General features: G+C 39.3%; 1 pseudogene; it reads right to left on the bottom strand.

The window, feature by feature from the left end:
• Window positions 1-1,321: 1,321 nt before the first annotated feature.
• Window positions 1,322-23,772, bottom strand: LOC110634033 (O-fucosyltransferase 37-like; annotated as a pseudogene).
• Window positions 23,773-23,785: the final 13 nt, after the last annotated feature.

Below are 23,785 nucleotides of genomic sequence, written 5' to 3' on the forward strand. Positions count from 1 at the left end.
AAATTAAGCCCAAGCTAAATTTAGGCTCTCCAAATATTCTCAAAATTTAAAATATTAAATGAAAAATTTTAAATATACATCGAAATAAAAAAGTGCTAAAAAAATTTTAGAAATTCAAATCAAAATGTGAAATTAGAATATAAAATAGTCACTAGTGAGCAATTAAATTAGCTTGTTGCCAAATTTAAGTTAAGATCAAAAAAGACCATTGAGATAAAATGTGTCTTAAAAAATAGAACTTGACTAAATTCAGAAAAATCTTCTAAGGACAACCTCCCTTGAATCCATTTCAGCATCAATATTCCACATACTAGTCCCATTAAGCCAAACAAGGACTTCCCTCAGAGCAATGGCCTCAGCAAGTTCAGAGGAAACCACACCAGCCCGATAGCCCGAAGACGCTGCAACAAAATTCCCATTAGCATCTCTAATGGCAGCTCCATAACTAATACTGGTACTTTAGTAATTAAATATGTAATTTTAAAAAAAAATAATAAATTAAATTATTTTATATTTTCTCTATTAAAATTTTTTAATCCATTAAAAGAATAATCTAATCATCCACGAGAATTTAAACTATTTGAAATGTTATTATTTAAAAAAAAATTGGCATGATACTAAAAAAGTTTTGTAAATCTTTTATAATTTTTATAATTAAAAATTTATAAAATCTATCTTAAAAATGAATTTTAAATATTTTAAATCAATGTTTATCATTAATAAATGGAGGCTAAAATATTTTGACTTTTAAATTTTTTAGTTTGAAAGCTTTTGATATATATATATATATTACAGTGGAGTTACAAATTGCTCACAAATAGTAAGACTCAAATTCTTTCAATCTAATGGAAGCTCTAAATAAAACTTACCAACCGAACCAACAATGAATGATCGATCAAATTGAAAATATTCAGTTGCATTTATATAGGGTCTATAAAGCAATATTTATCCAAGTATTATCTATAATCTTATTGCAATCCACATTTCAACATGTCAAGAACTGTCTTGTGTGTGCACATATATAGCTTAGCATGTAAAATAGATGATTGTATCAAATATATTTGGATTCGTATACATTGATCATAAATGTACATGTTTGATATGTGTTTAATATTGTATGGTTGTTAATGGAAAGGAAGCGGCTATGGAGAGTTCGAGCTCATACGAGGATAAATTTATCAATTATTAGAGTAAATTTTTGTATATAGATTCATACACTTTATATATATACTTTAATTAGTTTTGTACATATCTCGATCTAATATTTAATGCAATGATAGTTAAACTATTGAAACTCGAGTTTATATTAGATTCACCTTAACGGAAATTATAAAAATTTACTTTGGCTGTATAATTTTACATTTTCATCGATAAAGGAAACTCTAGTATGAACAAAATGCTATACATGAATCATGTACACTTAAAGGACTACAAAATGGTACACAATTTTGTGTCTTTTCATCTGAATTGATCGAAAAATGGGTGTGCTGTGCTTGCACATGCATTCAAGTACTGGGTATGCAACCACATCTCGGTCTCTCTTGTTTCTTCTTGGCTTAGGCTGGCCATTTGATTTCCTGTGTAGCATCTTGACTATACTTCCAAATTCTGTGTCTGAAAGAGAGGAGTCTTCAAAGAAAGGAATCATTGCTCGCTTGTTGGGTTTTATGATTTTCCAATGACCCACGTAGGTGTAACGGTAACTAGAGTTTGTAATTTAAACTTAGAGTCCTATTGTATCTTCTCCTGCTTTGTTGTACCTGCCCATATATTTTGTAACAACCTAGATAAGATGGAGATCATCTCAGTTGTATATATTACCAACAGCAATAATGGAAAACTCAGTTCAGCCAAACTCTTATATGGTATCAGACCCCTCAATTGCCTTCAATGGCGTCACACCTCCTCTTATCCTATCCCAAATGTTTCTTAGCTCTTAAATGTGAAACTAACGTCCTCTAACTATCTCCTCTGGAAGGGTCAAATTCTTCCTTTGTTGAACGGATTTAATTTGGCATCTCACATCTCTTCTTCTTCTACAGCGCTAGCTAAAACGCTGGCTAATGAACAATGGAACCCCGACTACCAACGTTGGTATTGTCAAGACCAGCTTGTTTTGACGTGGTTATTTGCCTCAATTTCAGAATAGCTGTTACCTCAAGTTGTTGGTTCAGCTACGGCAAAGGATGCGTGGATGAAATTGGAGACCATTTTCTCGTCTGGAACACGCATGCAAGTAATGCAATTGCGAAAATAGATGAAGCATCTGAAAAAGGGAACAGACTCCATTGATTCGTATATGAGGATAGCGAAAACTCTTTTTGATCAATTAGCTGTGTTACAAGCACCAGTAACTAAAAGACTCCCTGGTCAGAGACATCCTTGATGGACTGAGTAGTGAATATCGTCCATTTATGAGAGCAATTGAAGCAAGAAATGCATCCATTAGTTTTGATGAGTTATACGCGTTGTTACTGAGTGAGGAAACTTAGTTGAAAAGTGATACAGAATCAGTCATGGCCAACATCCCTCCAACAGCTCAAATAGCAACATCTTTTCCTACCCAGGCAACTTCAAAAGCACGTAGCAAACAGAAAGCCATGAGTAACCGTAACAGTGCACATGGTGGGCCTCTCATATGTTATAACTGTAGGGGACAAGGGCACGTGGCTAGACAATGTCCTTCCCCAGAGAATCAATTCTCCAATTCTCAACAGCTATGTATGGGACAACAGCTTCAACCATCACGTGGACCCCAGTCCTATTATGCAGCCTCTCCTACTCAACAGCCTCAAATGTGGACAGTGGACTCAGGAGCCAATTATCACATTACCTCTGCAAATGAAAATATTTCCCACCCTCAAACTTTTCCTGGCAGTCAGACGTTAAACAATTGGTAATGGTAAAAATATTTCAATCACTAATTCTGGATGTTCACTTATGTCTGCTAATAATGTCATTTTTTATTTGGATAACATTTTGTTGGCTCTTGACATTCATAAAAATCTATTATCTGTTCATGCATTGACATCTAACAATAATGTCTCTGTTGAATTCTTTGCTGATTTCTTTGTTATTAAGGATACCCGCACGAATCAGATTCTTTACCGCAGCCAGAGTAAAGACGGATTGTACTCTTTACCCCTCAAGTTATTGTACTCTTTACCACTCAAGTTGGTTCCTCCAGTACCAGCACAAGTCAATTCTGTCGAATTCAAAACTTGGCATCAGTGTCTGGGTCATGTCGACGAACATACTGTTTCTCATGTTTTATCTTCCAATAAATTGTCCTTTATCAATAAAAATGATCATATTCCATGTCATGCTTGTAGTCTCAGCAAAATGCATAAACTGCCTTTTGCTAAGTCAACCACAGTTGTTACGCAACCATTAAAATTAATTTGTTCAGATGTTTGGGGGCCCTCTCCGGTTCCATCTATTGATGGCTATCTATATTATGTCGTGTTCTATAATCATTTTAGTCATTTTGTTTATCTTTCATCAATTTCGTAAATTAGTGGAAAAATATTTTTCATTGCCAATTAAAAATTTTCAAGCAACCAGGGTGGGGAATATCTGGCCTTAACTAAATACCTACAAGAAAATGAAATTTCTCAACGACTCTGATGTCCATATACACCAGAGCAAAATGGATATGCTGAAAGAAAACATAAACAAATTGTAGAAATTAAACGGGCTCTTTTACATCATGCTAGTGTAGTGTACACCATGAACCGTGTCCCCTCTATTCACACTAAACCTTTCACACCATATGAAATTTTATTCAAAATTAAGCCCAATTACAATGACCTTAGAGTTTTTGATCTCTATGTTACCCATGGTTAAGGCCTTATTCTAAGAACAAGTTGAATGCACGTTTTGCTAAATGTGTATTTTTGGGATACTCTAAATTACACAAGGGATACATATGTCTTGACTTATCAACTCATAAGACCTTCATCTCACGACATGTTATTTTTTGTGAGCAGGAATTTCCATTTGCAGAACAATAGTCCCACGCTCCAAAGTCCACTGTCTCTCATTTGTCAGCCACTACATTGCTACCTCTGCCTCTTATTGCACAACTGCATGGTGATGGAATTTTGGGTCCCCACCCAAATGCTTTTGTGTCACGCCACATCAACACCCCACCACCACAAAGTGAGCTGCAATCTGGACCCCTTATTGACACTTCACAACCATGTCCCAATTCTCCACACAATAAACCACACAGCCTTTCATGCTTGCCATCTGGTCTGCAAAGCTCACTTGCTGCTTCCTCTCCAATAATTGAACTGGATCCCCCAAATGAGTAGCCTCACGCACCTGCAAGCATTCACAAAATGGTCACTAGAGCCCAAACTGGCTCATTAAAACCCAAGACATATGATGCCCACATAGATCCATTTGAAGTTCCCACTTGCTACACAAAAGCACTAGCTCACAGAGAATGGCGTGAGGCTATGGAAACAGAAATTAATGCCTTACTCATGACTGGTACATGGGATTTAGTCCCGAGGGAAATGGCACAAAACATCATTATATGCAAATGGATATTTAGAATTAAACAAAAGGCAGATGGATCTCTGGATAAATTTAAAGCAAGACTTGTTGTAAAGGGATGCATGCAATGACCAGGTGTTGATTTCCAGGAAACATTTTCTCTAGTAGTCAAGCCAGCCGCCATCAGATTGATACTTTCTCTTGCAGTCTCACATTCTTAGTCAATTTGTTAATTGGATGTATCAACTGCTTTCTTTTTTATGGAGCAGCCACCCAGATTTATTGACAAAGAAAAATCTAGTTATGTTTGCCAATTAAAGCGTTCCTTGTATGGTTTATGCCAGGCACCCAGGCAATGATACAAGAAATTAATTTCTGTTTTAACAGACCAAGGCTTTATAGTTTCAGCTGCTGACTCATCTCTGTTACATTACAATCACAATGGTATTCGCATGTTCTGTCTGGTATATGTAGATGATTTAATTATTACTTGGAGTAATGATCTTATTCTTCAACAATTAATTGTTTCGCGGGGCAAAGAAATTATGCTTCGTGATCTTGGGCCACCTGATTTCTTTTTAGGCATTGAGGTTCATCAAACTGCTCACGGGCTCCATTGTCCTGTAACACCCCAAAATTTTAAATTTTATTATTTTATGAGAATTTTTGGTATTTTAATTTTATTTAAATTTTAGGAAATTTTTGGAGATTTTTCGGATTTAAAAAAAAAATCGGGTTAGATTTTCCGAAAATATAAACTTTGATGATTTTTAAAAATTAATTTAAAGACCACGTGGCAAAACTAAAAATATATTTGGAGTCTACGTATTTTTCTGAGTTTTCTGGAATTTTTTCGGAATTTTTGGACCTCGTTTTCGCTCTCGAGGCAGAGTAAAAATTTAAAATTTTGTATCTTGAATCGGACCGGCCGAATCGGGCCGGCTTTTTCCTTTTTCTTCTTTCCTTCCCCGCGCGCGTCGACCTCTCTTCCTTCTCTCTCTCTTTTCTCTCCCCTCCTGCACTGCCGACCACCTCCCCCTGCCACCCAGTAGGCCAGTGCGGCCTCCCACCTCCCGGCCCGGTGGCGCCCTAAGCACGGAAAGCAGCGAACTCCCTCCCTCGCGCGGGCGGCGTTTTGACTTCCCCGGCCAAAATCTGACCGATCCGGCCACCAATCGGACCGGGTCTTGTGTCTAAAATCATCTACTCGACGAGAGCTTTCCATAGACACCAAGAACACCGAAATCCATCCAGCGGTTTGTCCAATTTTTGCCCGGGAAGTTTTAGCCCATTTTAACTTTCGGGCTAGATTTCTCACAAACCGTGAATCCCATGAGAAAACCGAGAGTACCAGAGCGCTCCACTCATCGAGAGCTTCGCGGCGACATAAATTTCAAAATTTTTCGACACCGTTTTTCGGTGGGTCCCACGGAACTTCGCAGTATTTTTCCGAGCATTAAATGAGCTTAGAAAATTCTGAAAAATTTATGTACTAACCCCCGTGTTATGGGCTTCGTGTAGGTATCCTCAATTCGCGAAAATTCGACAGTTGTCCGGGTCTGTGAATTTCCGGCCAGACAAACCCGTTACCGGAAAATCTCCGAATTGGATCGAGGTTTTGGCTATCCCCCCATTGTCAGACGTCCCGAGCGCGTCCCGAAGTCGGAATCGGCAAAGGTAAACCCGAACCTTGCTTTTTCGTAATTTTCTAGTGCTTAAATAGGATTAAAAATCCATAAAATATTCGTGGTAGCTTAGAAAATTATGATTCTTTTTGCAATAGCTTAGTAATATTGCTAAGGACCGCGGGGCAAAGTTTTAGAATTTTTAGACCTTATTTGGGCAGTTTTTGCAAAAATGGTCAATTATAAGGACTAAATTGAAATTTTACATATTGTGATAGATGATTGATTTGATGGGCCCAGGAGGGGCTGTGTGATATGATTGAGCTGTGGATATATGGATTGTAAATATAGAAGTGTGTTTTGAGCCATTTTGCAGGTTGGGTAGGTCCTAGGTATAGGGGAGACTCTGCCGGATTTTCGGCACGACTTAGGACGTACTTGGTCTTTTTCCTTGTTGTATGGAGTCAAATTTATATTAAAAATTGTAATGTAATTGTCAGGTGAGCCGGGACAGCCTTCTTCCTCCGCCCAGCCGCCTCAGTGACCACCGTCAAGTTTGTGAGTAAAATATTAATTTTAATTGTAATTTCACTATTATTATATGTTCAAGCATGCCCATGCATCACTTATATGCATATATCTATGTAGATAAATTCTAGGCACGATTTATGTTGCATTCATAACTGTGAAAGTGCCATGGATGTTGTTGTGGTAATTTGGAGCAGTGTGCGTGCGTTGGCGTGCGTGTGATGTGGTGTGGACTATAGATAGGACGGGTAGACACGGCTTGAGATCTTCGCTGGGACCCGGTCCTTCGGGATAGACACGGCTTGAGTTCTTCGCTGGGACCCCGATTTGATTATTAAGTGGAAGTCAGTGAGTTCTTCACGCAGTTGGAATTAAGAGAGCTGTATAGGGGATCAGCTCCCATATATATATATGATTGATATTGCTGGGTGTGTGAGTGCTCCAAATTACCTTTTTGATGTTATGATGTGAAAATGTTGTTGATGTTGCATTTCACTCTACAGGGTGCATTAGTTTTAGATAGTTATAGAGATTATGGTTAAAATTGATATTTTACTCTCTGAGTCGAACGCTCACTCCTATTCAAAATTTTTCCAGGCCACAGGAGGATATTTTTTGAGGTTAACCTGCTTTCTCCCTTGCAGGTCGATTACTAATGTTTGTATAAACTTGTTAAATCTTAGAAATTTCCGCATGTGTTAGAATGTTTATTTGGTTTGGGCCTGTAAACTAAATTATTATTTTGGATCTGTAAACTTAATATTCTATGCATGTTTGATGGATTGGATGAGGGAGTTGAGCTCCCATTTATTTTTATGCTGATGAGTATGTGGAGGGTGAGCTGAGCTCCCCAATTGAGTATTTATTGTGTTTACAGGTCGGGTGAATTGAAAACTCCTCGTTGGAAAGTCCATTTTATGGCCGGACTCTGTCCGTTTGGTTTCTTGAATTTGGGCCCAAATGGGCCTTAGAGTTGGGTTAATGAATAGTTAGGCTTACTACAGGCCTCGGGGGCTTTAGGCTGGCCCAGGTCCTAGTGCCGGTCCGGCCCATAGGTTGGGTCGTGACAAATGTGGTATCAGAGCTTAGGCTCCAGATTCTTAGGGAATGTTGTCTAAAGTGTTGGGAAGAGTCTACTAGGAGTCACATGCGGAAAAATAGGGTCCACATTCGTCTTGCATTGTCATCTTTGCTTCTAGTTTCTGCTCCATATATTGTGTGTAAACATGAGTCTGTAGAGCTATGTAATGTGCAGTTTTGAATTTTGTGGGCTAATGCTGCTGAATTTCAGGAAAATGCGTAGAAGCAGGAGAGCTGCCACTGCACCAGAACCTGAAGTGCCTGACGAGGTGTCGGCACAGGATGAGGCGCCTACCCCGAGGAGGCGGGGTAGGAGGCCTAGAGCTGCTCAAGTAGAAGAGCAGCTACCACCGATCTGAGATCGATCCTTTATGGCACGAGATCCCATGGACCCCATGGCGGCTACTCTAGGGGTTGCGAAGAACCATCGACATGATAGCGCGATATATGGTCCACCCACCACAAAGGCAGATCCACCGCACCAAGAGGGGAACCTTACAAGCAGATCATAAATTTCAAGAAGTTGGTGCACAGTACTTATGATGTGTCGACGATGCATATCGGTTTTGGATTCTATGACAGCGGGAACATAGTCTGATTGGTGATAGAAGACTGATAGAGTGTATGCAGCATGTCATGGGGCCTATGCCTAGACAATGGATGAATGACTACGTGTTACCTCGGATGGAGGGTTTTTCATGGGCTCAGTTTGTGGAACTTTTCATCAATCGGTTTGTGCCAGAAAGCTTCAGAGATCAGAAACAGTGGGCCTTTGAGGCCTTAAGACAGAATGGCAGGTCTGTAGATGAATATGCTCTGAGAATTTACGGAATTGAGCAGATATGCCCCTACAGCAGTAGCTACAGAAACTATGAAGGTGAAGAGATTCCTAAAGGGGCTTGACAGGAGGTATGCGAACCTGGCCATGATGTCTGATTAGACTTTTGATGTGGTGGTTGATCGAGCCAGACAGATTGAGATTAGTTATGCTGTGGATGACAGCGGAAGAGAAAAGAAAAACAGAGCAGAGGGTTCTACCGGTGTTCCCCAAATGGGTACTCCGGATAGTGGTGGCCAAACTAATTACAGAGGAAGAAGCAGGAATAAGAGAAGTGGTTTCAGACACAAATCCCGAGGGTTCAGACGAGTGCGGATCAGCGGTGGTCACGGTTGAGTACAGTAGTTCTGGTGCAGTTCAGATCCTCTTTGGCACCTTGTGCAGTGTGGAAGAGGACATTCAGGACCTTGTATGATGGGTTCAGAGTATGCTTGGTGTGGCCAACCAGGTCACTTTGCTAGGGAATGCCGTGTTGATGAGCCACGGATGGGGTCACGAGGTTACATTGCAAATGTTCCTCGTCGAGATGTATCCGGTGCTTCGGCATGGCGGCGATCGATTTAGTGGCCAACAGGCCGAGGACAAGGGGCGTGGATTTAGAGGCGGTCAGAGGTAGAAGTCGATGTCGAGTTACGCTACTCGGGGTAGGGTCAAGCTCGGGTTTTCACCACGACCCACCAGGATGCTCAAGCTTCAAATACGGTTGTGGCGTGTATTCTTCCAGTCCATTCCTATGAGGCTCGTGTTTTAATAGATCCCGGTGCTACGCACTCATTTGTCTCCCCTGTGTTTGCCATGAGGTTGGGTAGAAACCCTACAACCTTAGAATGTCCTTTGTCGGTAGCTACCCCACTTAGTGACAACATAGATGTAGATATGATTTTTCCGGGTAGCCCAGTAGTAGTGACTGGAAAGATCCTCCCAGCCGACTTGGTTCCTCTACCAGTAATGGATTTCGATGTAATCCTGGGGATGGATTGGTTGTCAACTCACTATGCCACTTTAGACTGCAGGAACAAAAATGTGTATTTCCACATACCTGGTGTGGAAGAGTTTAGCTTTGATGGTGACAGGAGTGTGGCTCCATATAATTTGGTGTCAGCAATTAGTGCTAGAAAAATGTTGAGGCGTGGATGTCAAGGGTATTTGGCATTGGTGAGAGATACATCTGTAGAAGGTGTCAGCATGGAAAATGTACCTGTTGTTAGAGAATTTATGGATGTCTTTCCAGAGGAGCTTCCAGGGTTGCCACCAGGAAGGGAAATAGAGTTTTGCATTGATGTTGTGCCGGGTACAAACCCCATATCCATGCCACCTTACAGGATAGCACCAGCAGAACTGAAAGAGTTAAAGGAGCAACTACAGGAGCTTTTGGACAAGGGTTTTATACGTCCGAGCACTTCACCTTGGGGCACTCCTGTTCTATTTGTGAGAAAGAAGGATGGGTCATTGAGGTTGTGTATCGACTAGACGGTGAACAAGGTGACTGTGAAGAACAAGTATCCACTTCCTCGGATCGATGATTTGTTTGATCAGCTCCAAGGAGCTAGATTCTTTTCCAAGATAGACCTGCGATCAGGCTACCATCAATTGAGGATCAGGAATGAGGACGTGTCCAAAACGGCATTCAGGACAAGATATGGTCATTATGAGTTCTTGGTGATATCTTTTGGACTCACTAATGCACCAGCAGCCTTCATGGACTTGATGAACAGAGTGTTCAAGCCATTTTTGGACCGTTTTGTCATCGTATTTATAGATGATATTTTGGTATACTCTCGGACCGAGGAAGAGCATGTGTGGCACTTGAGGATGGTGTTGCAGACTTTGAGGGAGCACCAGCTATATGCCAAATTTTCAAAATGTGAATTTTGGCTAGAAAGCATCTCATTCTTGGGACATGTGGTTTCTAGTGACGGTATTCAAGTGGATCCCAAGAAGATTGAAGCTGTAACTGATTGGCTTAGGCCTACAACAGTCACTGAGGTGCGAAGTTTTCTGGGTCTAGCTGGCTACTATAGGAGTTTTGTGCAAGATTTTTCCAGGATAGCAGCTCCCTTAACTAAGTTGACTCGGAAGAACGTTCCATTCATTTGGACAGATGACTGCGAGAAGAGTTTTCAGACACTTAAAGAGTGTCTAACCACTGCCCCTGTGTTGACACTACCTATGAGTGGTGAAGGATACACCGTGTACTGTGATGCTTCCAGAGTTGGCCTAGGGTGTGTTTTGATGCAGAATGGAAAAGTAGTGGCTTATGCTTCAAGGCAGCTGAAGAGGCATGAGCAGAACTACCCCACCCATGATTTGGAAATGGCGGCTGTAATCTTTGCACTAAAAATCTGGAGACACTACCTGTATGGTGAAGTGTGCGAGATATACACCGACCACAAGAGTTTGAAGTACATCTTCCAACAGAGGGATTTAAACTTGAGACAGAGGAGATGGATGGAGCTTCTGAAAGACTATGATTGCACCATCCGGTACCACCCTGGGAAGGCCAATGTAGTAGCAGATGCCTTGAGCAGAAAATCTTCTGGTAGTTTGGCGCACATTTCAGCAGAGAAGAGACCATTGATTCAGGAAGTACATGAGTTGATGGATCAAGGTTTAATCCTACATCTATCAGATGAAGGGGTATTATTGGCTCACTTTTCAGTGAGGCCAGACTTGCGAGACAGAGTCAGAGTTTCCCAGCACAGAGACCAACAATTGATGAAGATCATAGAAAGAGTACAGCAAGGTGAGGGTGGTGAGTTTGGATTTGCCAATGATGGCGCCCTAATGCAAGGTTCTAGGATATGTGTGCCCGATGTGGACAATCTCAGGAATGAAATCATGCGAGAGGCACACTATACACTGTACAATGTCCACCCAGGCTCCACCAAGATGTACCATGATGTGAAAGATAGCTACTGGTGGAATGGTATGAAGAGAGACATAGCAGACTTTGTGTCCAAGTGCTTGACTTGTCAGAAGGTGAAGTTTGAACACCAGAGACTGTCAGGGAAGCTGCAAGAGCTCCCTATCCCAGAATGGAAGTGGGAAATGATCACTATGGATTTTGTGACTGGGTTGCCTCGTACCATGCGAGGATGTGATTCGATATGGGTAATTGTAGACCACTTGACCAAATCAGCTCACTTCTTGCCTGTGAAGACTACATATTCTGTGGCACAGTACGCCCGACTCTACATTCGAGAAATAGTCAGATTGCATGGAGTTCCGGCTTCCATAATATCTGATAGAGGGCCCCAGTTCACTTCTCGATTTTGGAGAAAGTTACAGGAGGCACTTGGCACGCAGTTGAACTTCAGTACGGCTTTCCACCCTCAGACAGACGGACAGTCCGAAAGGACAATCCAAACACTGGAAGACATGCTTCGCATGAGTGTCTTGGATTTTGGAGGTCAATGGGATGAGCAGCTAGCTTTGGTGGAGTTTGCCTACAACAACAGTTATCACTCCAGCATAGGGATGGCACCCTATGAGGCACTATATGGAAGAAAGTGTAGGTCTCCTCTGTGTTGGACAGAAATGGGGGAAGCGAAGGTGCATGATGTAGACCTAGTGCAGTATACTTCAGAGGTAGTTCCTTTAATCAGGGAACGACTGAAGACAGCTTTCAGTAGGCAGAAGAGTTATGCAGACCCCAGACGGAGGGATGTGGAGTTTGCAGTGGGCGACTATGTATTCCTGAAGGTTTCTCCAATGAAGGGAGTCATGAGATTTGGAAAGAAGGGCAAGTTGGCACCTCGGTATATCGGACCTTTTGAGGTTACTGATAGAGTTGGAGCAGTTGCCTACCGGTTGGAGCTACCACCCAACCTTTCTCACGTTCATCCCGTGTTTCACATCTCCATGCTCAGGAAATACATTCCAGATCCTTCTCATGTACTACAGCCGGATGTGATAGAGCTAAAAGAGAATTTGACATTTGAGGAGCAGCCTGTAGCCATAGTGGACTACCAAGTGAGACAGCTGAGATCAAAACAGATCCCTATGGTTAAGGTTTTGTGGAGGAGTCAGTCGGTGGAAGAGTGCACCTGGGAGTCAGAACGGGACATGCGTAGCAAGTACCCTTATTTGTTCAATGTATAATCATGTGCTTTATTCTGCCTTTTGTAAAATTCGAGGACGAATTTTCTGTAAGGGCGGAAGAATGTAACACCCCAAAATTTTAAATTTTATTATTTTATGAGTATTTTTTGTATTTTAATTTTATTTAAATTTTAGGAAATTTTTGGAGATTTTTCGAATTAAAAAAAAAAAAATGGGTTCGATTTTCCGAAAAATATAAACTTTGATGATTTTTAAAAATTAATTTAAAGATCACGTGGCAAAACTAAAAATATATTTAGAGTCTACGTATTTTTTTGAGTTTTCTGAAATTTTTTCGGAAATTTTGGACCTCGTTTTCGGTCCCGAGGCAGAGTAAAAATTCAAAATTTTGTATCTTGAATCGGACCGGCCGAATTGAACCGGACCGGTCGAATCGGGCCGGCCTTTTCCTTTTTCTTCTTTCCTTCCCCGCGCGCGTCGACCTCTCTTCCTTCTCTCTCTCTTTTCTCTCTCCTCCTGCCCCTGCCGCCACCACACCTCCCGCCACGCATCGGCCGCCTCCCAGCCTCCCCAGCCAGCTGGCCGCCGCCCCAAACGGCTGGAAAACGCGCGCGAACTCCCTCCCTTGCGCGCGCGGCGTTTCGACTTCCCCGGCCAAAATCCGGCCGATCCGGCCACCAATCGGACCGGGTCTTGTGTCTAAAATCATCTACTCGACGAGAGCTTTCCATAGACACCAAGAACACCGAAATCCATCGAGTGGTTTGTCCAATTTTTGCCCAGGAAGTTTTAGCCCATTTTGACTTTCGGGCTAGATTTCTCACAAACCGTGAATCCCACGAGAAAACCGAGAGTACCAGAGCGCTCCACTCGTCGAGAGCTTCGCGGCGACATAAATTTCAAAATTTTCCGACACCGTTTTTCGGTGGGTCCCACGGAACTTCGCAGTGTTTTTCCGAGCATTAAATGAGCTTAGAAAATTCTGAAAAATTTATGTACTAACCCCCGTGTTATGGGCTTCGTGTAGGTATCCTCAATTCGCAGAAATTCGACAGTTGTTCAAGTCTGTGAATTTCCGGCGCATGCACTGCACGAAAAGTCTCCGAATTGGATCGAGGTTTTGGCTATCCCCCCATTGTCAGACGTCCCGAGCGCGTCCCCGAAGTCGGAATCGGCAAAGGTAAACCCGAACCTTGCTTTTTCGTAATTTTCTAATGCTTAAATAGGATTAAAAATCCATAAAATATTCGTAGTAGCTTAGAAAATTATGATTCTTTTTGCAATAGCTTAGTAATATTGCTAAGGACCGCGGGGCAAAGTTTTAGAATTTTTAAAGCTTATTTGTGCAGTTTTTGCAAAAATGGTCAATTATAAGGACTAAATTAAAATTTTACATATTGTGATAAATGATTGATTTGATGGGCCCAGGAGGGACTGTGTGATATGATTGAGCTGTGGATATATGGATTGTAAATATAGAAGTGTGTTTTGAGCCATTTTGCAGGTTGGGTAGGTCCTAGGTATAGGGGAGACTCTGCCGGATTTTCGGCACGACTTAGGACATACTTGGTCTTTTTCCTTGTTGTATGGAGTCAAATTTATATTAAAAATTGTAATGTAATTGTCAGGTGAGCCGGGACAGCCTTCTTCCTCCTCCCAGCCGCCTCAGTGATCACCGTCAAGTTTGTGAGTAAAATATTAATTTTAATTGTAATTTCACTATTATTATATGTTCAAGCATGCCCATGCATCACTTATATGCATATATCTATGTAGATAAATTCTAGGCACGATTTTTGTTGCATTCATAACTGTGAAAGTGCCATAGATGTTGTTGTGGTAATTTGGAGCAGTGTGCGTGCGTTGGCGTGCGTGTGATGTGGTGTGGACTATGGATAGGACGGGTAGACACGGCTTGAGATCTTCGCTGGGACCCGGTCCTTCGGGGTAGACACGGCTTGAGTTCTTCGCTGGGACCCCGATTTGGTTATTAAGTGGAAGTCCGAGCTGAGTTCTTCGCTGGCACAGTTGGAATTAAGAGAGCTGTATTGGGGATCAGCTCCCATATATATATATATGATTGATATTGCTGGGTGCGTGAGTGTTCTAAATTACCTTTTTGATGTTATGATGTGAAAATGTTGTTGATGTTGCATTTCACTCTACAAGGTGCATTAGTTTTAGATAGTTATAGAGATTATGGTTAAAATTGATATTTTACTCTCTGAGTCGAACGCTCACTCCTGTTCAAAATTTTTCCAGGCCACAGGAGGATATTTTTTGAGGTTAACCTGCTTTCTCCCTCGCAGGTCGATTACTAATGTTTATATAAACTTGTTAAATCTTAGAAATTTCCGCATGTGTTAGAATGTTTCTTTGGTTTGGGCCTGTAAACTAAATTATTATTTTGGACCTGTAAACTTAATATTCTATGCATGTTTGATGGATTGGATGAGGGAGTTGAGCTCCCATTTATTTTTATGCTGATGAGTATGTGGAGGGTGAGCTGAGCTCCCCAATTGAGTATTTATTGTGTTTACAGGTCGGGTGAGTTAAAAACTTCCCGTTGGAAAGTCCATTTTATGGCCGGACTCTGTCCGTTTGGTTTCTTGAATTTGGGCCCAAATGGGCCTTAGAGTTGGGTTAATGAATAGTTAGGCTTACTACGGGCCTCGGGGGCTTTAGGCTGGCCCAGGTCCTAGTACCGGTCCGGCCCATAGGTTGGGTCGTGACATGTCTCAGGCTAAATATATTGGTGAACTATTAAACAAGGTCCAAATGTCTTCTTGCAATTCTATTTCAACACTAGTTGTAGCATTGGAAAAATTGACAAGCACTAGTAGTGAACCAACACCTAATCCAGGTCTCTATAGGACATTAGTTGGTGGTTTACAATACTTTATGTTAACTCTTTTTTGGTCCACCAGGTGTCGCAATTCCTCCACTCACCGACTACTGCTCATCGGGCTGCTCTCAAATGCATCCTCCAATATTTGAAAGCCACACAACACCATGGTCTCCTTCTTCACCGTTCTCCAATGCAACAGTTACATATTTATACTGATTCTGATTGGGCATGTGACAAGGATGATAGGAAATCCGTGACAGGATTTGTAGTGTTTCTTTGTTGTAACCTTATATCCTGGGCATCTCGCAAACAAAGAACAGTAGCCTGTAGCTCTACCGAAGCTGAATACCGGGCCATAGGTGCTACGGCCACTAAAGTCACCTGGTTAATGAGTTGGCTGCAAGAAATTTCTGTGGAACATCGTCAAACCCCTGTTTTGTGGTGTGATAATGTAGGGGGGACTTACCTTACTGCTAATCCTATTTTCCATAATCGGATGAAACATATTAAGATTAAGTTTCATTTCGTTCGAGACATGGTTGCCAAAGGGCTTCTGGATGTCAGGTACATCTCTAGTAAAGACCAACTGGCTGACATTTTCACCAAAGGACTCTCCAAAGCTCAGCATCACCAGCTCACAACCTTTCTTACAATTCAAACCAGACCTGGTTCAAATTGCGGGGGTGTGTAACGGTAACTAGAGTTTGTAATTTAAACTTAAGAGTCCTATTGTATCTTCTCTTGCTTTGTTGTACCTGCCCATATATTTTGTAACAACCTAGATAAAATGGAGATCATCTCATTTGTATATATTACCAACAGCAATAATGGAAAATTCAGTTTAGCCAAACTCTTATAATAGGCTCTGTGGCCCTGTCAACAGAAGAGCAATGGTAAGGGGTAAAAATTCTTGTTGGGATAGATAAATGATCAATTTCCATTCAAATTCCTCGTAGTTAATGGTAAAGTGCAATATGTTTCCCCCATGGGATGGCATAAAGATATTGCTGCTCAGAGAAACAATGTAGTCGATGGCAGCCATAACAGAGGATTTCTTGATATAATAGGAGAGTTTGCCTTCTCTCGCCGGCATGTCCTTAGTCACTAAATTTTGATATTTTTGACATAAGTGGTTGTAAAGCTTGAGTACCCCCAAATGGCTCTCCTATTGCAATGCATATTTGTGCATTACTGGGGGCCCCTAAAGCCTTTAAAAGCCTGCAGTACCCTAAAAATTCGATAGTGTCTTTAGTTATAGTCTAAAATAAGAAATATGCCCTATGCAAATTAAATCTTTATGCTTCAGGTTTACCTTGCTATTTCTAATGCGTCAAGGGGACAAAGACCAGCAAGTCTTCGTTCAGTGTGGCTAATGTTTAACCTTTCAGCCAGGTATTTAATTGAGACTCCCAAACTTCAGTGATGATTTTATCATATTCTGGGCCTAAACCAGTGAGACATCCACTTCTGACCCAGACATCCTTCTCCAGCCGGAGATGAAGGGCAATGTATGGACCTTCAATCCACATTCTCCATGCTAGCCGATTGCCAAGTTCTAGAATTGGTGCTGCAAATCTCAGTGCATGGAAGGCTACCTAAAACATGTAGAGGGTATACATGAAAAGTTTGGTGAGTGATTCTTTGTTGATTCTTTAATTGATGGCTACCCTATCTTACCTTACATCAAAGTTTCTACAGATCAGGTGGAAGATTCTTGGAGAGCTCAGAGGCTAGCCTACCTTCTTAATTGATGGCTACCCTACCTTCTTCATTCAGTAAAAAAATGAACTCCCCAGCAAAGAGTTGAGAAAAGTATTTGAAAGAAACCTCAAAGACGTGATTCCTGCTACCATTACAATTTCTATTGGTGTGCACAGAAGGTTCCCAAACTTTAGCCTTCATTGTATTGTAATATTCTAATTCAACTCCTCTTTTTTACGCCTACTACTTCTCAATAGGAAGATTATTTATAGGACCTAGAAATTTCAATTATAGGTGAACACTGCCTTACTGTCACACCTTACCCCTCCGCAAGGCATAACATGATCTCATAGTATACCTAATGAATTACCGAACTTCACCTACCAATAACTCATTAAATACACTACAAGAGATTTTAAACAAATTCAATTCATTTTAAAATTGTAAAGTAATGTTAAAGCATTATTTAAAAACCTTAGTTGGAGTTTATGTCATAAACTAATATTTTGGTAATTATGATTTTCCACAAATTTTATAAAAATTTCGGCAGAGTGCCGTCTATAATCGAAAAAAACAGTGCTTCTAACATCTGTAAAAAAAACACTCCCAATAAATTTATTTCAATCCCAACTCCAATATAGTCGCATTTCAACATAATTCAACACAATCTCAAGACAGTTTAGTAAAACTCATCATCATTTTATTTAACTTAATTTATATAAACAAGTCTCAATTTATAAAAAGAAAATAAAAAATAATATTATTACAGACTTTAATGTACAACTGCTTAATTAACTACATAGATACTTATGAACAAAATAATATTTACATCAACTAATTTACAAGGGTATAAAGCAATATCCATACAAAAATCCTCAATGTAGCTCCCCTGACAACTTAGCGGCTCACTTTGCTGCTTTATCATTTTCCTTATCTGCGACAATAAATAAAAGCTATCGCTGAGTAATGGTTACTCAGTGGTGTACAATAAAAATTTAAAGATATTGAATATCAAAATACACATCCATAAACACAAATTTAAACCATTGCACAAGAAAATTCATAAAGTTCAAGTCAACTTTTGTAATACCATTTAGACAAAATAATTTATAAATCACAGTGTTGTCAATCAATACACAACTTAGGTCATGACATAAAATTTTCAATCAATGCCGTGTTGTATACCATGACAAAGCAATCTCAATCCCACTAATCGAAATCAATGAGAGAGGTGGCTAGCTAGCTATATGATTACTCATCCGATCTCAACCTCAACTAGCAAGCCAGAGAGGGAGGAATATAATCTATCTCAACCCTGTAAATGGAGGAGGAACACAGTGATACTGTCATGCTAAGTGTGAATCCAAACCAATTTAAAATCAAGTTATTCAAACATTTCATTCAAACATTAAATAAATTTCCATTTCAAATTTCAATTCACAAAATGGGCAACACAGTATTTCTCAAGTTATTATTCAGCATAAATTATGTCAAAATATATTTAAATAAATTTTTTCATAGCAAAATCAAAATTGAAAAGGTATTGTGCATAAACCTTGTATGAGTCATCTCTAGGCCTTGACTCACTTTTCCTTATCTTCCTTCCCAGTCTCTTTTTCAACTGAAATACACAATTTACAGTGTTTCAATATCATGTCTTATAATAATTCCAACAATTAATTTTATGTATACTTAATTGTATCCTTAAATTTGCTTAAAATGGAATTCTTTGAGTTTGGTAATTTGGGATTACTATTTATTACACTATTTAAGTCAAAATATTGACTTTTTCATGATTAATAGGTATGTTAGTCCTAAATGCACTTACATACCATATTAAGTATCAAATTTGTTGACATTGATTGTCATTCTAATTTCAAAGCTTCCTAAGAGAAATTATAAATTTTCAGTTTTGGGTAACTGTATTCTATTGTTCAATTGGTCTTGCTACAGTGGGAGTTTGGCTGAAAGTCCCTCATCAAAGTTGTTTCTTATTGTGTCTAGTTTATTTTTTTTTTGAATCACTCCATTTGAAGTTTTGTAGCTCAAGTTATGCCTATTTTTCCAAAGCTGGCGGGATTGGTTACAACCCAAAAATTATGGGTATTATTGGTTCTGGCAGTTTTGAGCAACCAAATTTGGTTGACAAATTGACTTAGTTATGGGCAGAATTTGGGTTTGTGTTCTCATTAAAGTTGTAGTACTATGTCATATCTTTCTAATTGTTCAAAAATCAGGTCATTTGAACCTTCATACACCAAGTTATGACTATTTGAACAAATACTGTTCATACGATCATTTCTGTACAGTGGCAGTGTGCTTAATCCGGGTTTGACCTAATTTTTTACTAATTTAAGGTTATTTTCAGGGCAAGGTTTTTACATAAAAATTATTGCATTATTTCTTAATTTTCATCTACAATTGGCCTCTCACCATTTGGAGTAACAAAATTTCAATTTTGATCCTTTAAGTTGTCCATGGTCAGGCTATCTAGAATTGGACATTGTTCATTCACCATTCCATTCCATTTCTAACCATTCAAATACACTCCATTTCACTCTAATTGACCATTTTAAGCCTCATTTAGGTCCAATTGCATCAATTCCCAAAATCCTTAATTTTTTTCTCAATTTCTCATGGTTCAAGAATCCTAATTTCACCATTAACACAATTAATGAAATTAAAGTATTCTAATCACATTTACTACCTTAATTCAACTTGTACACATGATTTATCAAGCTAAAATACATCATCTCCAACCAACCCTCATGGCTGCCGAAATTTCTATGATTCCATAACATGTTATTTTTGTTTTATTTTTGCAATTTCTAATTTAACTTTCAATACTTAAACATGAATATAAAGAGAATTTGGAAAGAACTTCACTAACTTTATATGGAGTTTTCCAAAACCTTCACAACTTCTCTTCTTTTGTGTCCCAAAATAGTAAGTAAGCTCTAAAGGTGAATTTTAGTACCGGGGCTTAGAGAAATTATGGAAATTTTTAGGGTTTACAAAAACTCCAAGTGAGCTTTAATGGAGGAAATGAAGAAAAGAGAGAAAGAGATGAGAGAGGAGAGGGACGGCAACCAAATGGGGAAGAAGATAAATTTTTGACTTTTTAATTTTTTTTGTTATATTTTTTTCTTATAATTATCCCACATTTTTATTTTTTTTAAATATTAATATTTATAGCATCATACTTACTTAGTAAACGATGTCATAAAGTTGTTGAATTTTCAAATTTCCTTTTTCTTTTCCATTTCCTTTCCGTCACCTCTTTTCTTTGAATTAAAATTTTAATATTTTAATTTCCTACTTTTGTTTGACAATTATGCTAAAAGTCATCTCTAAGGGTGAATTAACTAATTTGTCTATCGCCGGTCTGATCCGGTTTACCAATAACATTGTGTTTCTTTCTGAACCATGAACTAATTATTTGACCTGATTCTCAACTCTTTTATGTGGTTTTCTCATTTTCACTAGCTTCGCAAAAATTCTTAGGACTGCAGTGTCACAATATCACATACGAAATTATGGTTACAACTGATCTTGCAGTCACTCCCCACTACGGTCACTTATCGCTGTGGCCCTTGGCTCATTTAACCTTTTATGCTTTGTTTTCTAAGTTTTCATTTCATCGTCATATAATGACTATTTATTTTCATTCATAACTTTTCTAGATGACTTAAATATGATTCTAATCCTCTTAATTATCCGGTTGGTCATGGGAACACTGAAGTGCACAGGATTATGAATGTAGAGGTGTTACACTTACTTTGCTTCTAGGCATACCACAACTTCACCTCAGCCATCAAGATTCAAGAGTTAAAAGAACAACAGCAGATCAGAGTATCTGTAAGTATCTGTAGATAGAGGACAGAAAGAATACTTTTCTAGAGAATTTGGCGCAGATCCAAAATGGCGAAACGTCATTAGGAATCTGGTGCTCAACGGACTGTCTGAACATCAAATGAGTGGAAGGAAGGGACGATACAATTCGTACATCAGCTTGCAAAATCCTCTTGAAATGTTCGACATTCAAAATATCAGAAAATTCACTGAAATTTATCAAGACAGCGATTTGTAAACTGTATATGTGTTGGATTAGAATACAGTTCTTTCTGTTGAATAAAAATTCCATCAACCATCAGACTTAGAACTGTCGAATAACCCACGCTAGTTCTGAAAGCCAATGTTTCAATTTCTGGGGTAATAAAATTAAGATTAAGAAAATTTCAATTAAACATAAAATAAAGATGCTATTTGAGGGAAGTTCGTTACTTTATTAAGTTGAAAATGCCACCTAGTTAGCAAAAGTAAATAATCTGTCATGTATTCATAGAAACAACAACGAATGTTGTTCTAAATTTGCAGTCAGAGGAATTATCAGAGATCAACTTGACTAAAAATTCTTTTACCTATCATTGCCCCAAATCAGATTAATCTGCAAAACAGGCACAACTAGAGCTGCTTCAAGAATTCTGGCAATAACAACGGCATCAACAATTTGATTTCTCTGTTGGTTCACTCCTCCAGACACTACTACTACTACCAAGAATCTCCTTTTTCTCCTTTGAAATCCTTACAGATGCCTTTCGGTTTCAATATTGAAATCCAAGCATGGCTTGTACCCTTCTCCATCTGGTTGCTCCTGTTGGATTTGAAGGATGAAAAACTAAGAACAGATTTATGATAGAACAAGCAGCAGAGGACAAAACATAAATTCATTAGTAAAACAGGGATTTACACATACAAAATCAAAGATCTTTTCTTCCTTTTCTTTTTCATTTTCTTGACTCTCTCAAACTCTCTTTAAGCTTTCTCAAATTCTCTCTCTCTCTCTCTCTCTCTCTCTCTCTCTCCAACAGCACTTCTATCTATATCCAGCAGCAGCAACCTCTTCCTTTTATAGGGAAAGATTACTACTTTGGTCAACATATCCCATACTTGCACCATGTTTAGGTATGGCTTTTTCTTTCCTTGTTCGCATATATTTTTACCTACTACATCTCATCAACTTCAACACTATGAGATTTTATTCAGTCAAGTCTTCAAGCATCTTTAAATTTCTGATATGTTTGTTTGTTTTGGAGCACTTCTTTCCAAGTTTGATGATGTTCTTTTGCTTTGATAGAGCACTTCTCTCCATGTTTGTTGTTGGTGGAGCACATCTCTCCAACTCTTCCATGGAACCCTTCTCTCCAACAATTCTTGATTGATTTTCTAGTGTACTTTCTCACCATGATACTCATCTTCTTTCTGATGCACTTTCTCACCATTTTTTCCTTCTTTTGAGTGCACTTACTCACCCTTGTTCTTCTTTTTCTGTTGCACTATCTTACCAGTAAAGTTTCTTCAAAACAAAATTTTCTTCTTGGAGTAGTTATGCCTCCAAGCATTTTGAGCTAATTTGTCTTTTTGGAGCAACCATATCTCTGACCATTCTTGACTGAAATTTTCTTCTTGGAGCAACACTCCTCCGGTAGGCTATCATGGGCTTGCTTAATTGTGTAGTTGCTGTCATCTCATCCTTGATAAGAACAAACTCTAACCAGGTCACTCAAAATTAAAAAGCCCTGATACCATTTATTGGATTTGAAGGAAAAAAAAAAAAAAAAAACTAGGAACAGATTTATGCTAGAAAAGTAGGAGAGAAGAAAACATAAATTCATTAGTAAAACAGGGGATTTACACGTACAAATTCAAAGATTTCTTCTTCATTTTCTTAACTCTCTCGAATTCTCTCTGCTCTCTATCTCTCTTTCTAACAGTAATTCTATCTATATCCAGCAACCTCTTCCTTTTATAGGAAAAGATTGCTTCTTTAGTCAACATAGCCCATACTTGCACCACGCTTGAGTATGGTTTTTTCTTTACTTATACACATACATGTTTACCTACTAAATATCATCAACTCTAACAGCTCCCAAAACTCTCTCTCCTCGTTCGACACATTCCCAGTAACCCCTTGAGGGCTTACCCTTTACTTTCGCAGAATTCCCTGAAGAAAGGGAAACTGAAAGCGTGTGTGAAGTTGATGTAGAAGGAAATGAAAGTGGGGAAGAGGGAGAGATCAAAGAACAAGATACTGAATCTGAAGAAATGGGTATGAAGCCGAGAATGAAAATACCCAAGAAAGTGAAAGAAACAATGAGTAAGAGAAAAAAAGACTCCTCGTTGGTGTGGTTTCTTGGGCTCTTTCTGGGTGAGCAGAGAAGTGAAGTTAATGGGAAGGCAAAAATTAAGTGAAAGACCGGTGATGGGGTGAGCGTGAAGAATAGATTCTTGGTGTTTCTTGCTCTAGCCATGAAAGCTTGCTTGTGTTATTGCAGTTGGAATCTCCTCCTGTTTCAAATTTGAGTGTGAATCTCGGATCAGTTCAATTGAATGAGAGGGAGGGGATTACCGTTTTTGACGTTGAGAGTCAAAGACTAAGATACCCTTGGTTTGTTGTGGAAGTGGAAATAAATCGAAAGGGTGTTTTGGTCACAAGGAGCTGTGGCCTTAGGAGTAATTTGGTTGTTAGAATTGGTTGTTTTTCGGGGCAAAATTGCAGGTACATGAGGCTGCAATGTTTAGGCATTCTAGCTCCTTTGC

Source organism: Hevea brasiliensis, chromosome 13 (assembly GCF_030052815.1).
Source record: "Hevea brasiliensis isolate MT/VB/25A 57/8 chromosome 13, ASM3005281v1, whole genome shotgun sequence".
Classification (NCBI taxonomy): domain Eukaryota; kingdom Viridiplantae; phylum Streptophyta; class Magnoliopsida; order Malpighiales; family Euphorbiaceae; genus Hevea; species Hevea brasiliensis.